The sequence below is a fragment of the Toxotes jaculatrix genome, chromosome 17 (genome assembly GCF_017976425.1).
Source record: "Toxotes jaculatrix isolate fToxJac2 chromosome 17, fToxJac2.pri, whole genome shotgun sequence".
Lineage (NCBI taxonomy): Eukaryota > Metazoa > Chordata > Actinopteri > Toxotidae > Toxotes > Toxotes jaculatrix.
This window is the reverse complement of record NC_054410.1, coordinates 18,257,229-18,275,099: the sequence shown is the minus strand read 5'-3', so window position 1 is coordinate 18,275,099 and position 17,871 is coordinate 18,257,229.

Genomic DNA, 17,871 nt, shown 5'->3' with positions numbered 1-17,871 from the left:
GCAAGATATTTATACATGGCGACAAGTGCACCCACGTGCACAGATCTGCATGCACAAACATGAACACATGTACAACCCACACAAGTCAGTTACATATACATTATGTTCTTCCACATTAGAATAACATCTGAACTCAGTTAAGTCCACGTAACTGTACTGAACCTGAGGGTGCAGGACTCTGGTAAGGCCCTGAGGTAGAAGGCACTGAGGTAGAGCTAGCAGTAGGTGTTGAGCTTGGAGTGGGAGCTGACTCTTCTGTCTGATAGACTTCCTGCATTTCAGGGTGGAGACGTTTTTTCATGACCTCAACATTGTCTTTGTCTCAAAAACCAAGGTGTGAATGTACTGGCAGCTAGACAGTGAATGCTCTCAATACCTCTGAATCTGCGCTGTGCATTGCTGTGCCAGTTGTGTGGCAAGGGAGCTGCCCTGATGTTCAGAGGCTGCTACGGCCCTGTGAATGAGTGGAATCACTTCGGAGACTGAAACATGTTTTTCAGATGAAACTTCCCGTGTTACTTTCTTTACAACTACATTCAGTGTATGTGCAAAATATGGATGATGAGTGTCAGTTTTTATCTTCCTGGGAGTTTATATTTTGGGTCAAGAGCTCTCACAAATCCCTGGAAACCTTGGTCCTCCACTATGGACAATGGCTGGAACTATGTAAAATATACAGGACAAACCAAATGATGGGGCTACACTGCACTGAATGCTAAATCTTATTTAGATTCAGCTATGTATGCAGACTCTCAAAACAGTAAGGGGAAAGGAATTGATAGTTTGCATGCACTTGCTGTTTTGTATAGAATGCTGAGTCATGTGTGGAGCTGAAATAGCTCCACACATGACTCCGCCTACGTTCTGCCATTGTCAACTGAACTGAATGAGCAGTGCTTTGCGACACTTGCACATTTATACAGCTGTATTTCACATATGACTATGACAGGCGGAAGAAGAAGTAGTTGCTACCAACTGGGTATCAATTAGACGATATCCCCATAATATTGTTACTTTCCACTGTGTTCCTGTTAATGATAAATTACACATTTACCCAAAATTACTAAAATATCGATATTTTAATATGAAAATCGATTCTAGAACATAAATATCTGGTATCGGAAGTATGGATATTTCAGTATCGGTCCGCACACTACTAGTCTGCACCAACTGGAACAGACTTGGTCCAGATCGGTCCAATCAGTTGTTACGCACACACATTTTCATAATCAACTCAGCAGCCATATTGTGCGTCCCCACCTCGACCATACGTGATTAATTTTAGTTGTCTGAACACATATACCTTATTTACCAATCGAAAAATTCAAAAAAAAGGAAAAGTAAAGTAAATTGACCACGTTGTCATAACTACACAACAAAATAGTTTGTCAGTGCGTTACAAAGTGGCAAAAACAGTTCTAGTTTCTGTTGGCATTGACAATTTTGTTGTCTAGGTATGATGAACTGTTGTCTTTTACAAATATGTCATTGCCATATTGCCATGTTCCATTTGCTCGCCTGGAAGCCTTGTGTAAAATGCAGGCCTGGGAACTGGGAACAGGAGAGCAGCAATCAGTAGCACTCAGTGGGCATATTCACCACTCTAGCACTCCCATTAAGTATTTTTGTTGCATTTTCACACTTTGTTCTCCTTAAGAAAAAAAAAAATACAAATGGTTTTACCTTCACCGAATATGAAAGAAGAAAAGCGAAGATAAAAGAAGGAACTGGAAGCGAGATGAAAGGACTGGAAATGTTAATGGGCGCTGGAAGACTTTTACTTTAATACACATATGTTTTTTGTACTTCAAAAACAAAGATACTCAGGAAACAATACTGCAATTACAACAATGAGGTGGAAGGTGAACCGTCAAATGTTTTCTGCCTTTCAATGAGCAAGCTACCTGATGTTTCATCTTTAATGATTTGATGATGGCAGCTGAGATTTTTTTTTTTTACTTTACTCCCAATTTTTTGGTCCTGCTGTTCTGAATTTCATTGTTTTCTATTTTACATTTAGTAACGTTTTTGCAGTTTTGATCTGCCAGTGGTTTATGAATATAAAACACAACACTCTTTAGCTGACAAATGAAATAAAGGACTTCCTTTTTTGCCCTTAGGTGGAAGCAACCTAGACACAGAGGGATATCAATATGTAATTAGTCGTACGACAGTTGGATTCGATTCAGTGGGGAAGGCGCTATTAAGTGCCAAGGGTGGCTGAGACTGTCTGTATGAGAAATTATTTACCCCAAAACAATATTAGCAGGTGGTATTTATCCTTACCTCACCATTTGCTCCTTCCTTCAGTAGGCTCAGATGCCTTCAGATTTATAACGTTCACCAAATGCCTAAAGCCTTTCTGCTTAAGCCAAACACAACCTTCTATAAGGATGGCTCATGCCAACCATGTTCAAAGTGGTTTGATTGTTCAGCCCGCAATCAAACCACTGTGTTTTCTTTGGGAAGGTGAGAATGATGCCATTTGAACTCAAGTGGCACAAAATTACTGCTCTTAAATACAAGTCTCTGTCCTCTTTCAGAGACGGTCATTTGAAACCAGGGTAAAGTTACACACACTTCAACCTGATACTCTTTACTGCTGGAAGAATTGAGCTGACAAAATCTACTTTCTAAACGTAATGCAGAGTAGGAGAACACCATGTATGCATACTACATAATCTCCACCCTTTAAGGCAACAAAGTATTCCAGGTTCACTGATGGTCTTATGCCATTGTGCACCTGTTTTAAAAGCAATTAAAATACTTATGCCCTTATGTCTTGACTTTTTTTTAAAGAAACCCCCCAGTGAGGGAGTCACACGGCCTCCCGCTGGGACAGAATAAAACTCATCAGGAAAGGTTAACAGCAAAAACCAAAGCTAAAGGTTCAGTATACCCTGCAGGTTTCAGGCATTGCAGCCCTCAGCAGCCACTGACAAAATTCTTTATGTTGAATGTGAAAAATATATCAACAAAAGTACCAAGCTTGAATGTACAGGACTAATGATTCATGATGCAAACAGACGAAAATCTGCTCACCTTTATTTCTGTAGGAAACAAAATTCAGAGTGAATGTTAAGATTCAAAACAAACCTCAGATACAGTATTTACCAGAGAAAATGTGGGAACTTACAAATAAAGGAACAATAGATCACAAATCCCAAGAGTAGATGTTTTTCTTTTGTCTTTCTTCTGGGAGAGAGATGACAGCTTTCACTGTCAGCACAGACAGTGAAGTGTCTGCCTTCACAGCTGACAATTAAAATAGGTTACATCAGAAAATCAGATAATGAGGCTTATGGTAATGATTTTATCAGTTGTTCCCACCTGAATGACATATAGACAGAGATATAAATACAAAGTTAGGGGTACACAGGTAGAAAGTGAGACATCTTGATTATCTGTAACCTGTGGGAATAGTGGCATGTGTGAGGAGAGGAGGATGAACAGATAAAACCAGAGAGGTGTAAACCAGATTTCTGCTCGTGTGTGTGTCTCAATTTTCAGAGAAGTCAAATGTTCCCATGTTCCAAACTGTTAAAATTATAATGGGCATGAGAGGCAGGGAAAGGAAGGGATGGTTAAGTGAAGTGCTCTCAAAAAGCTAGCATAGCGAGTAATGGTAGAACACAGATGGGCCACAACAGTCAGTTAGCAGCAGCCAATTAAAGCTAGCCAATCAACCATCTGCCAATTAGCAGGCTTTCAGGTGTCTGCTGTCAGTGCAGCAGATAACAAGTGGCTAAATTCTCAGTCTGATTTTCAAATCGCCTTCATAAATACATAGAGTAGAACACAGGTTGCCACATTAACATTGTAACTAAACAGCTCCTCACATTGATCTTGTAAGCTCTCAGTCATCTCACAGTAACTTCCCTCAGCAACCCATTTATAGTATGTTTTTGAAAAAACCACTGTAAGTGTTGAGCTGAAAGCCTCTATCAAATTTCACTTGTGTTTAAATGTAGCTTGAACATGTATCTGGACGTAGTCTGTACACAGCACATTGACACTTTCAAGCAAAATGTAAAATACCTCATCATAAAGGAATGATTATGAAAATAGTCCCTTGTACAGAAAATGTGTGTGCAGGAAAAATAAAAAAGCCTTAGTGTTCTGCAGGGACAGAATATGCTTCACCCTCTTGAGTCATAATGTCATCTAATCTTTTTTTCTCTTTTTATTTGGATTCAGTCTTCTGATTTTAATCTTGACCCTGATTTGAATGTGACCTCCAAGGTGTTAATGGTAATAAATGTGTGAGGTTTTGCATTGTGGGATGAGATGGCTGCAGGAACATGGTGACATTTAGGAATCACATCACGCTGGATGTAAGTCTATTAAAATGGCTTTATTATGTACTCAGCACCATCTGCATAAACCAAGACACCACGGTTATCTTACCAAGAATGGCAGGGTTCAACTCTAACAATAATACTCTTTGTTCTCTGTAATAAACTGGCCTGGTGGATTCCTGGTGGAAGCAGTTATTCTTTACTGATTTCTTCTGTCCTGTTGTTTGATATTTGTGGTTTGGATTGTCTAAAAGCTGAGTTCTCGCTCTCGATATGGCCAAAATGAACTTAATGTTTTGTAGCTTTTTTCCCCATACATGATTATTTTTTCCTCTGTTGTTTTTCTCATCATTATTTCCAAAGGTAATGAAAACAAAATTGCAAAAAGGGAAAAGAACATCGCAGGTGTGATGTCATGGCTGACAATACTTTTTCCCTCCATATGTGATCTTATGGATGCATCTTGAATGCTTGCTTTTCACCGTAGAATTTTTAATGCATACAATATGATATGGTATAATACAATACAATATCACGATTAGATGTTAAAACTGAATATTTTACTGTCAGAATAACTTTAAATGTAGTAATAATACATTAAATCGTCCTTTTTGAAAGGTGCTTTCTGACTTTCATGAAGTTTAAGATCTCTGGGGCTTAGGCTTTGACTCATAGTTGGGCATTGGATCCAATAAATGATTGAACTAAGGCACTAATTTGTGCTTTAGTTAAGCTAAAGTTAACTGACCCTAGCTGTAAAAGTTTCTCATTGTATGGAAATGCACTGGTGGCATTTTTTAATATATATATATATATATATATATATATATATATATATATATATATATATATATATATATATATATATATATATATATATATATATGTATGCTTACAAAAAAATAAAAAGAAAACCAAAACATTCAGCACACTGCCCATCACTTGAACCCACTTAATTAAGACATTTCAACCCCCAGAGCTTCATACATATACAGACAACACCATACAAACAGCATCAGACATTAACATTAAAACCAGTTACCATTTCACCTGGGAAAAAGCAGGTAATCAGGGGACACCAACAGCAGACCCCTATATGCATAAAAATTAAGGTCAGTGAGCTTGTCATGTACAAAAGCAATGTTGAGCTAATTTCAGTTGTAATGATTATGTGATACATAATAAAGATACAATTTTTTTTTTAAGAAAAAATGTTATGTAACCTGTGGAACTGAAGTATGATGAATAGAGACGATCTGAATGCTCAAACAAACTCACACTGTGTATTTTGAGAAAAAAAATAAAACTTAAATAGTCAAGTTAATTCATGTAAAACAGAAAAAGAGGAGAAAGGGGTCCGTAAACAAACAGTAGGGATCAGCGATTGGTGGTAACCCATTCACCTTTCCGGCTGACTGCGGATTGGTCGACTGAGCTTGCTGCTGTCCCCCACACTCACTGAACACAGTCTCTCCAGAGAGACACTGCTACAGGAAAGCACTCTCAATGAGGAATACTTGTAGAAATATTTCAGGCGAGAGGAGTCAGGGTCTGCCAAAGAAACTGCTGCATCTTATAAGTTGCCACATTGAGCCAGAAAGTCGGCTTCTTGTATACACGGTATTTAAGAAAACGGTTAATGCAGAAATCCAATAAGTTTACTTGTGAGTGTTCCAAATATAGTGAACATATGGGAGGGCAGATAAGTCTTTAACACTCCTGGAGAGGTTTGAGGTGCTTCTGTGGAGGTTTTTGTTCGCATCATTAAAGGATGTTAGGATTTTAAATTTCATGGATTTAACCTGACCACGGCAGCTGTTGTTTGTGAAACAGAACACTTTACAAAGACATCTTTCAGGCCTCCTTTTTACAGCTTACAACCACAGAAATTTCCCCAAAACTTTTACTCATCAAATTGTCGTGGCATGGAACACAAAGAGCCATTCAGCAGGAACAAAAAAAACGTTTCAGAAACTCAATAAAACTAACAATGACCTCATGCCAAATCTAACGAAGCATTGTGTTGTTAGCGCGAGCTAAATCAACGAAATGGATCATTTGCATCACAATGTGTCGGTGTGTGATAATGGCACGCATTTGCTGAAAGACACATTTTGCTTTTGCTGGCCTGTTTTCAAGGTACACCAAAAAAAAAAAAAAAAAAAAAAAAAAACATCACTTCTGGATGTCTTTTTTAGTGCAGAAACTTTTGTGATATTTGTTATAGCAACTACAGAACATATGACAATTTCCACTCACTGACAGGACGTTTTACATTTTTGCGTTAGGTCAGTGGAAACCTGGGCAGTGACACACAGAGAGCTGAGCAGGAGGGAGCCTGATGCACAGAGATGGAGAGAAAGCTGTAACCATGGCAACTGAATAAGAGAGAAGGTAAGCTTGACGGGATACATGTGCTGTGGTGTTGGAGTATTAACTCACTAAAGAATAACATTACTGCATTTCATGGTCATTTCATATTTGTATGTCTTAATACAGTCTTTGTGTTACCATGTGCTTTTCACTTAAAAGCCTCAGATCACATTTGTGAGTCTCAGATAGTTTTGACTTTGATCCCAGTAGCAGCCAAATGTCCTGCAGAGGTTTTCGTACACATGGGGATGCTATGAATTTAAATGATAGATTTTAAATGTTCACAGATCAGCCACATCATTAAAACCAGTTTTGCCAGTTTTAATTTTATGGCATAGTTGTATATATGCTTAACGGTCTATATAGACATACAGATACAGATGGACAAGCAGAGCCAGAGAACCAACATATAGAAGTTCTCTAATTTACTGAGGATGTTCCATAGAGAACCCGACACCTAGATTAGCAGAAGGGTAAAGATACAAATATGATAACTAAAAAGCAAAACAGAATTGAAAGACTCCATGTTCCATGGTTAACAGTGAATGGAATAAAAATAAAACATCAGGGGGTGTAATTACGAAAAAGTCTTGATATACCAGGTTAGCTTATAATTGTGAGGTGGACCACGGCAGTAAGACAAATTAAACTTCAACTTCGATCTCGTTTTAATTGATGTCTATTTTTAGCTTTAACTGGTCGACCACTGCTTGTCTTGCTTGTTCTGATGCCACTCCACTGCTGTATACACCATCCATTGGTCTGATTGATCAGGGTAGCACACTGGATATGACAGTTCTGGTTTCTTGGCCTGGTGTTTAGCTGGTGAAGGTACAAGCTTTTCTTGAGCAACAAAACCCAGAAGCTGTGGTTTCACTTCAGCTCTCTACAGCCGCATTCAGAGGCAGGACGGAAACCCTGTTGTCATAGAGAGAAAGCAGAATGGTACTTTTTGACAGTGTCTCCTCAAAGCAACTCATGGTGATGCATTCATCTATGTACACAATAAGTCATGTAAATAGTTGAGTGAACAACGAAGTGAAGTTCATATCCTTCCTACTTTCTCACATCAACACACCTGGCCTAGAGGGGGTGTATTTGTCCTGTTGTTGGTTTTGACGCCACCATCCTGAGTCCAGTGATGGACAGTGTGAAGAGAAGGTTTCAGACTTTTCAGATTTTTGGTTTCTGGTTTTTCTGGTTTCAGATTTTTTGAAGACATTTGAGGCATACACATGCCCCGATGTTGTTTGAACACTGGTGTAGAAAGGAAGATAACCCAGTTAATGCCGAAGCACAGCCAGACCTATGTTACGTCTGTTTCTTGGATAAATGGCTTGACCAAGACAACATGGGTCTGCTGGTTTATGGTTTAATGATTTGAGGTTAATGACACACAGGTCAGACCACAGGTCCTTTATGTTCTAAAAGCAGTCAGTCATTTGATTTCTGTGTGTGAAACACCAACCCTATTCAAAGCAGGGCAGATACACACATACATTAAATGTCTTTCTTCACTATACATGCACACACACTCCAGATTGAAGCGATAAACAGCTAAGAGCCGCAGCAGCAGCTGGTGTGGGTTTGGTTCGAGCTGTGGGACCTCCCTCCGGGCACCTGACAGTCACTAATGCTGAACAAGCAGGGAGCGAGATGGAGGTGCGGTCATGCAGACACATGCACGCACATGAGAAAATGCACACACATTCTGTTTTCCTCACACTCCTGTCCACATGGTCAGTTTCTTACTCTCTGTAGAACACACACACACACACACACACACCTACAGCCCCGTATCTATAGTCAGTTTTAGCTTGATGAGACCCAGCACTTGTGAGATGCAGAGAGGTTTTGCTTGGCTGACCAGGTAAGAGTGTTGCATGTGTTGCGTGTGTGTGTGTGTTTGTGTGTGCATGTGTGAGTCTACTCCCACATGGTAGAAAACCAGTTTCTTTGTTGTCAGTTGCGTTTAGTGCAGCCAGCGGTGATCTCGTTAGCCGCCAGCTTACTGGCTGCGGTGCCGGCCAATAAAATCAATCTGAGGTCAGAGGGCAATTTGCGTTTTCAATGGGAGGACAAAAGCATCTGAGGGAGTGGAGGTAGAGAGAGGTAAAAGTGAATGTGAAGAGGAAAGAGAGAGAGAAAGAGATTAGAGAAAGAAAAAAATAGGAAAGAGGTAGGGGAGGGGGAGAGATGCGGAGAGAATATAAGGATGAAAGGTCAAATGGGAACAGAGTGAATTTGATGTTTTATTGTTTTAAATTCTTTTCACTGTAAACTATGTCAACTATAGCTACCAATATTTAATGTCTGTTGTTAAATTTGATCATTTTCATTCAAATTCTCTCATAGATCTGGAATTTAGTGTTTATTGCAACAGGAAATCATCAGAAGCTGTAGGACAGGAAAGTGTAAAGTATATTTCAGCGGGTTATTTTAATCAGTGTGTAAAGCACATCCCATCCATCAGATCAACTACTGCAAGAAACACTCGTACAAACTTGCTCTTAAGTATTTACTCTTTGTTCTTAAGTGTGATTTAATTGTATTTTTATTCACCAGTACTCCCATAATTACACACAAATGCAAATGTTAGTTAGAATCTACTGTCTAACTTTTCAGTTAAACATTTATACATTATTAGCAAAAAAAAATGTGGATTTAGTGTTACTTAAAATGTAGTCATTAGAATTTTCCTTGTTTCAGTCAACAAGAACAAAATATTTTTGAGAAATTTCCATTCATCTAACTTCAGACGAGGTGCTGACAGATGTACTTCCTCATTTTTTTTAGATTCCTAAAACCACTAATGGCATTTGCAACATTTTTTCAGCTAAATTTTCATCTGCCAATTCTCAAGAGCAGAACTGCATTGTGAAATTCCTCTTTTAAGATTTTGTATGTCAATTTTGTGACTGAAACCTGCCCACAAATTCATCAAATCTCACAAATCCTTACATACAATTCATTAAGTTGAAACGAGTGATTTATGACAAGTTTGTGCAGTTCAAGGAGTTTGGTAAACTCTTTTACAAGTGAACCAAAAGAAAAAAGTAAGAATAAGAGAACAAAAACATGAGGCTCATTCTCTGAGTTTAAAGGACTCAGGTTATTGTTAAAGCAATTTGTGGCAAACTTGGGAGACCTTTGCTTAACTTATTCTTTATTATGTGTGTTATTTCCACTCATCTGGTCCTCGAGCTGTGTTGGACTCCTGCTTTGAGTCCCTGTGGAAATGAGCGTCAAGTGAGGGCCTGAAAATGCAAACAGAGCGAATACTTGGAAGATTTAAATGGAGAGCGATGTATATGTCAATTATAATATGGGATTTTACACCTGGACATAAACCTGTAAGTAGAGACAACGGGAGACTGACAGAGGTTGAAGTGATTGTCTCAGATTTCCTGCAGAGTTTATGAGCTCAGAGTAGACACACTGTGATGTGATCATAAATCTCTGTAGCTGCTGAAAGTGATGGATGGATAGAGGAGTAAATGGACCACCAGGGCACACGTTTTTTTTTTTGGAGAGACTAGTTTTTGGCAGGAAACTGAGGCTATAAATAACGTATGAGTATGAATACACGGTGTCTTGTTATCTTGTGTTAGCTGCATGTCGATTCTATCTCTTCTGCTTTTATCACACAGGCCAACATGTCTACATGATGCAAATGTCAGCTGAAAGGTTTTCTGCAGCACACTGTTGATGTCCATACATATATCCGCGAGCGTAGTCCTCGATTGGGTACGGAACGTGCTCTTAAAGAGCAACCCAAAAGACAGGCGCACAGATAAGACCAGGAAAGAGACAGACATGGAGGAATTTTTGACAGTCCACCGACCCACATTATTATGTGTGAAACTACCGATCAGATTTATTTACTAACTAATTGAAGGTGCCAGAACACTGTTCTGGGTTGTTCTGGCCCACTTTAACCCCGGGATATAAAAGAGCTCTAATTATGTTGTCATGCGCTGAGTGGTGTTTACTTCAGAGGTTAGATGTATTGCTGCACTTCTCGGATTGTTTTTTTTTTTTTTTTTTTTTTTTTTGTGCTGCAGTGATTCTGGGTGGTTAAATTAAGGATAAATGAAAGAGAGAAAAAAAGATTTTCATATCTTACAAAGACGCTGGTGTGATATGTTGTGCAGTTTCATCCAGAGAGAACAGATGAAAGGAAATATCTTATATGTTAATGAGAGAATTATTTGTGATTAATCAGCTGTCAGGCATGAGATGGAAACTATATATATCTCACTGTGTCTTTTAGGAAAAGTCTGTCTGTCCAGACTAAAATATCTCAGCAACTACCAAATGGATTGGCATGGAATTTGGTGCAGACCATCCCAGAAGATTCATCATAAACACTTCAACGATCCCTTGACTTTTTCTGTAGAGCCACCAGGAGGTTGACATTTTTGTTTTTTGGTTAAATTTCTCAACAACTATGCGACGCCTCAGGATCAACTGTAATCAGTGCATTCATCTAAATCAATCTAACGTGTCAGAGACTGCAGAGTAAAATGTGATGAAAGAAAAAGCCTCTTAGGAACAACAACAGTGTGTGAGAGGTGCGGAAGCTCAGCAGTGGTGAGGAACCAGAAATAAATGTATCCACCCCCAGTTATGACAAAAGCATTGTGTTTGTACCTTGAAAATTTGCTCAGGCTGTAGCCTACTCACATCTGTACTATCACCTGAAACATCACAAATGGGGCCAGGAATGTTGGGAAATCACTGTCACCCGTCGACAGCAAACATCAGCAGCTAGTGGCCAATGATACGGCTTTGGTCACCACCACCATAGCAAGGGATTAATGCTTTGCTAAACCAGCTACTTGCTTTAGCTAAACAAAAACAATTTTTATGTTTTTGGACATTATGTTTTTGGGTTGTCCGTCCGTCCGTCCCTGATTCTTCTACGCACCATATCTCAACACTTTGAGGTCTCTCTGTCAGACTTTGCACAAATGTTGACTGTGACTTAAGGCAGATCCGAAAGGAGTTTGAAGGTCAAAGGTCAAAGGGCAAGGTCACTATGACCATATTTATGTTTTGCATGGTAATGCGATATCGTAAGAACCCTTTGTTCTTGACTCAAGGATGCACAAACGTTGACTGTGACTCAAGGATGAACTGAGTAGATTTTGGAGGTCAGAGGTCAAAGATCACAGTCGCTGTGATCGTACATTTAATTTTATGCAGGTGAATGTGATATCTGAAGAATCCTTTGAAGGATATTCTTTAAAGTTTGCACAAATGTTCACTGTCATTCAAAGATAAAGTGAGTAGATTGTGGAGGTCAAAGGTCAAGGTCACTGTGACCTTAATGCAAATGTGCAGAATGTGTTATCTCTACAATGCTTTGAGTGATGTTCTTCAAACTTTGCACATATTATCTAACACTAAAATAAATTGAATATTGGGCTTAAATTCACCACATGGCCAAAACATCACTCAAACATCAAATAAACACTCATGTTGCTCCATTACAATAGGATATAAACATGTAAGTACACACAGTGCTGTGTTTACAAGTTGTTTCCAAAAAAAAAAAAAAAAAAAACTTTTAAAAGGTTTAAATGTTGAACGGCAATAGCAGCACCTTCATAACTTTCTATATTTGGCCACACGTGAGCATTTCAAACCTTTCCATATAAGCTGTCTGCTTAAAAAAAAAAAGGAAAAAAAAAAGAGCCATCTGACCTTCAGCAGTAGCTAATGAATATATTATATGTACAATTTGCATGAAGACAGTCTGGATTGCAAATAATGTTTGTCTTTGTTCATCATCCTTCTAATATTCATCCTGAAATCCCATGTGAATATCCTGAGAGGCCCTGTTATGAGGGGAATTCATTGGCTGAAAACTTACTGTGATGATAGAAGCCAAAGTGTGTCAGAATCAGGCATCAGAAAGAGGAAATATGGGGATTGTTGTGTTTTTTTTTTCCCCCAGACGTCTTCTGTGATCTGAAGCTTATAAAAGAACGGAATCAGGCCACAGCCAAAGATATGCAAAACTGCAGAAAGTCAATTGCAATAAATATGGAAATACTTTCCTCATATTCATTGTTTTGTGTGTGTGTGTAAAGATTGAGAAAGGATTTATTTTGTTGTTTTCTGTTACAGTTGGCTAACACAGGAAAGACACCACTGTCAATATGTGCTTTCATATTCTGCTCAGTTTAGCAGATATTAGTGGTGATTAGTGTTGTCGGTCAAAGTGCAGCTTGATTGTATCTTCTCGGATTCCACTCATCATGCTTTCCATCACAGTAATTAGTGTTACAACAATAACAACATCAGAACACTATGCATTTAATTACAGTAGAGTAGCAAAGGGAGTTCTGATGTGTCAAACTTGAAACTTCTCTGGAGAGCGTTAAATTATTAAACATAATTAAATTATTGAACACATCAGACTTGCACCAGAATATGAATTAGCTTGACCAGACTGGCACATAACATTTTTTTCCTTTTTTTTTTGTGAAATGTAACTGTTAGTGTCCCAAGCTTCCATTATTATTAAAGACTTTTGATTATTGAATATTGAATATTCCATATTACCTCTTTTAAATGGGTTTAAATTGGCCACATATTAGGAAACTAACGTTAGATCTGTCTAGTTTGCTATTCAACAATTACACCTCACATTTACTGGGTGTTTAGGAAGAACTTTAGTGATTTTAAAGTTATAATTCTTAAGATTCCAGTCTTGGCAGATTTAGCAACTCTTGTGGGTACAAGTAGTAACTTCAAGCATAGTTTGATACAACAGAACCCAGAGCTATTATTATTATTTATTTTACAGAAATTATTTATTATACAGAAAGGTAATTAGAGAATGTAAATACATTGAGTGGCAATTGTTAAAAAAAAAGGCCAGTCATAAATAATGTCAAAAATGGCATCTGTATTAATGAATATATTATGGGTTACAACTTTAATTTAGTAACGCATAAGTCTCCAGTTATTGAAAACTTACATTACTTATATTTATAAACAGCTGAAAATCTCAGTTTTATCTTAGTGTCTACAGATACACATGCTACTGGCTTAACACCACCACATCACGGACACTGTAAGCTCTGCTGAAGGGCGTCTGTGTGTACGCATGCTAAGTTGATATCAGAAAGAGGGTGGGCGGGATGTGTCATTAACTTAGGCCACATTATTGGCTGCTGCGGTAAAACAGATTAAAGGTGACAGCCATCAGCCATCTATCAGGCCTTTTTACTGCTTTGTTCAGATAATGATGGCTTTAAACTGTTTTCTGTGGTATTTCATGTCAAGGTAGGAGGATAGATAAACAGAAAGGTACCGAATCAGTCAAGGTTAAAGGTTCTGTTCCCTCTAAGGCACTTGCATCACCAGCATGTACTATGCTCTGGCTGAGTATTGACTATATGCCACTAACATACAGAAAGGCATTAGGGGGAGGGACCCACCACATGGCACACAGTACACTGATACCGAAATACTTATATAAAACATGATATTCCTCTGAGAACATGAAGAACATTTCATTTTTTATGATCCTATATGGAAAGTCTCGATGATGCACCCTCAGCAAGCTGATTGCAGTGTTCTGCACTGTCCAGTAGGGCTTTGAAGACTTTCTCGTGTCTTGTGTCAGTTGATCTCTGCTCACAGCTCCAAAGAAAGCACATTGTCCATTGACAGGAGATTTTTACTTTTATTCATTTGTATACCCATGTTTCATTTGTTCACCACGAGGACATACCAGAAGATTGAGGTCATTTAGATTAAGATTATTAATTCTCTGTAATCCAACATTGGATCATATATCACAGAGTATTAGGTCTACTACGGATCAGATTAATATTTACAAACACTGTAATTTTAATCTCTAATCCCAACCAATGGGCTTTGGCTGCTGAGATATCAGTATTTATATAACTTCAAAGATATGAGATATTTTACGAGATATGAGATATGTTTTTTTTTCTTAATTAAGGAAACTCTGGATGTGATTTGACCTAAAGTATCTAACCACTCACTCTCTATCATGTGTGAGATTAGTGTAAACAAACAACAGCAATAATCCACAGATCTCATAGATAAATATAGAAAAATAGTCCTAGTGTTTTTTTGTTTTGTTTTTTTTTCATCTGCACAGTTTGCTGCTTTTCTTAAAATGAGATTTGTACACCTGAGGCAGCTTTCGTGACAGCTACATGGAAAGAGAGTGGCATAACCAAAAACAGTAAACACCCACCCATGGGGATGCCCGTCGAGGGTCCTTGACCTGAGCTTTGGCTCCCATTCAATTTATTTTTTGATGCATCAGTGTAGACATTGTGTGGGTGTTTTGTTGTTATTGGAAATTATATGTAGATGCACGCAGATAAACATGTTGGTAACAGTCTCTGGGTTCGTCGTAGCGTTTGCTCAAATAGATACAAGTCAAACAAGCTGTTTTGCTGTTTGTTCTTTCATGTGTATTCGCCGTCGAGTGCATTTGTTTACTGTGCAGACCAGTTTATCTGTTTACATGTACTTCTGTATGTTGACATATGGCTGACGACTGATGTTTTATTCAAGCCCTGTTCGTAATATCAATCACATGACTCCTCAAGTTTATGAAAGAAGGAGCCATTTTCCTTCAGCATCAGTCACCAGTGGTCATTAACATTTCTGTTTCTTACAGTGGTTATGCATTACATTTGCTGCTGAGTAAAATGTAATTACAATGAGTAATGTGTAATGAGTACTTGATTACAGTTTTCAAGTAATTCACTGCTGAAGACATACATCTATTAAAAAAATGGGTAGTGGTAATGGGTAGTTTAATTTTTTTTTAAAAAGCTAAAAGCAGCTGGACACTAACTTTCAGTAAATGTTCAAACAGGAGTGAAAATTGTTATATTCAGCTGTGGATTAAGACACATTTGTTGGTCTAGTATTTAGTATTTTCAGCAACATTCAATGAGGTAATGAGAAACAATCCACCCACTGTAACGTTGTGGCTCATCTTTAAATTTTTTGGACAACAGTTTTACTCTGTGGCACGGGATTGGTTAATAAATGCCAAAGTATGAATTATTGCTTGACCTATCCTTTGATCTGGTTAAAGGAATACTCCACTAAAAACCTGTTTTTTGTTTTGGTTTGAGTAACGTCCACCCTATTGGCCCCAAGCTCCTTTACAAAGAACAGTAGCTTTAGTCAACTCAGACCAGTCCACATAGGAAACATTTTTAGTATTTGTATTTGTTTTACTTTGGTCACTTACCCACTTCACAGAACAGACATGCATCAACTGTATCAATCCACACTAACTCCAAAACACACGTGAGACCAAAGCTGAGGACCCCGGGATCCTCAGCATTTCTTTTTACATCAGCATTTCTTTTTCTCTGCCATGTTTAGTGAAACATATCTTCATAGACTCTCCCACTGTCTACACACTGAACCTCTGCCTTGTTAAGGACAAAATTTTGGTTTAGTGATCATATAATTTGTTGGGACCTCGCAAGTCAACTAAAATCTAGCACGCACACACACACAGTCCTACACACTGGGATATTCCATTCTGTGGATGACAATTAACTAACGATACAATGCTGTCCCAAAGCCCCAATTATTCCTAAAACAATATTTCTCCCTGACAAAGGCTATAAATTGGAACTTGAAACACAAACACACACACACACACACACATACTGAGACGGGTAGAAGTGTGTGTGTGTTTGTCCATGTGCATGTGTCTCTGTGTAAGCTGGCTGGTAGCGCAAACTGTGCAAAGCTTGGGTCATCAGTCTTCAAGGGGATTAAGGCTGCTGTCCCAGTTATAACCTGCTACCACACACACACACACACGCACAGGACACACATACAGATGCACACACACACAGGACACACATACAGATGCACACACACACAGGACACACATACAGATGCACACACACACACACAGGCGCAGAGATGGTCACTTTCACTGCAATCCCTCATTCACGTTTACACAAACAAATTACAGTGGCACACACAAATCAAAGGCAGTGCTACTGTCACAGTATCATGACATTAACAATTCTCTCTCTACCATCTTTCTCTCATTCATGCACACACACACACACACTCATACACACACACACAGTGGTGACAACCTTGGTCCTGGTCAGCATCGCTTCCCTCGCCTGGGGCTCTGTGAAATGATCCAAGCCTGAAACACTGAAACTTACACATAGCCATTCTGATGTTTGTGTGTGCGTGTGTGTGTGTGTAGGTGTGTGTGGATGTGGATGTGTGTGTGTGTGCTGGTAGGTGACATGCATAGTTTGTTTGCAGGATTAATGCTCTGTCTCCTTAGGCCACTATTCCTTTGCTCAACCTGAGAGGGTTCACTGCATTTGTATGTGTGTGTGTGCACATATTGTAAATGTTTATATACCTTTTCAAGAACATTTTACTTAAACACACAGAAATACACACCGATTTCATGACAATATTATATTCATTGACACAGAAATAAATTAATTAATTAATATCCTGTTGGACATTTTGGTCCTAAAAGCCATTGAAGTGAGGTGGTTTTCTGGTGGTCTTCACAACCAAATTTGCACAGAAACTATACAGTATATCAGAGTATAGTGCAAATATGAGCAAGGACATGAAAGAACTAAGTAGCAGACAGATAATTTATGAAAACAGGATTTGCAAATAGAATTTTTAGGAAATTGATTTATTGGCATTCTTGCTGAGAGTTCGATATGAAGAGTGATACCTCTGTTTGCCAGCAGCAGGTCAGCTTACCTGAGCACAAAGACGAGAAGAGTTACTGTACCTGACCAAGATTTAGTCCTGCACATAACCTCTCATAAAACCACAAATTGTGTGATTTACACTTTGGTTTTTGTACAGATGGAACAGACGAGCTGTAATGTTTCAGTCAGTGAGCTTTACAGCTGCTGGGCGGTGGATTTTTTTACTGTTGGGCACAGCCAGGTTTACCAGCTGAAACACACACACACACACACACACACACACACACAAACAACTCCTACTATGAAACTGCTCGGCTAACTACCTTCAAGTGCAGTTTTATGTGATGGGCTCCTTAGCTAGTCACCCCAAATCACATTTGACTGGATAGATTTATGTAACCACCCCAGAGTGCAGCATGAGTCATCAAAATTATTTTTCTGTTTTACAGTTAGAGGAAGGAGAGACA